Raw genomic sequence first — 372 nt, forward strand, 5'->3', positions numbered from 1 at the left:
ATGTTCTGAGCCTGCTCCAAAGTCTTTTTCAATTAATGGAAAGATGGGAACCGATGCCAAAATGGGATCTAAATTATGTTCTTACTGAAAGAGTAGATCAGGGGAAAGGCAGACAGTCTGGGCTGTATCATGTGCATCTCAAACCCTCTCTTCACTTCTGGGCCCCTCACTGCAAGAGAGACATTGAGGTGCTGGATGGGGCCAGAGAAGGGCACCGGAGCTGGAGCAGGGCCTGGAGCACAAGTGTGATGGGGAAGGGCTGAGGGACCTGGGGTTTAGTGTGGAGAAGAGAAGGCTCAGGGGGGACCTTATTGTTCTCTGTAACTGCCTGACAGGAGGATGGAGCCAGGAGGGGGCCGGTCTCTGATCCCC

At 53.2% G+C, this 372-nt stretch overlaps 1 protein-coding gene across 1 annotated transcript in view; it reads right to left on the bottom strand.

Annotated features, from left to right (window-relative positions):
- Nucleotides 1-372, bottom strand: part of ROR1 (receptor tyrosine kinase-like orphan receptor 1) — a 61,601-nt gene that overhangs the window by 12,038 nt on the left and 49,191 nt on the right. The gene's annotated exons all lie outside the window — the stretch shown is intronic.

This window comes from Nestor notabilis, unplaced genomic scaffold, assembly GCF_000696875.1.
Source record: "Nestor notabilis isolate BGI_N333 unplaced genomic scaffold, ASM69687v1 scaffold77, whole genome shotgun sequence".
Classification (NCBI taxonomy): Eukaryota; Metazoa; Chordata; class Aves; order Psittaciformes; family Psittacidae; genus Nestor; species Nestor notabilis.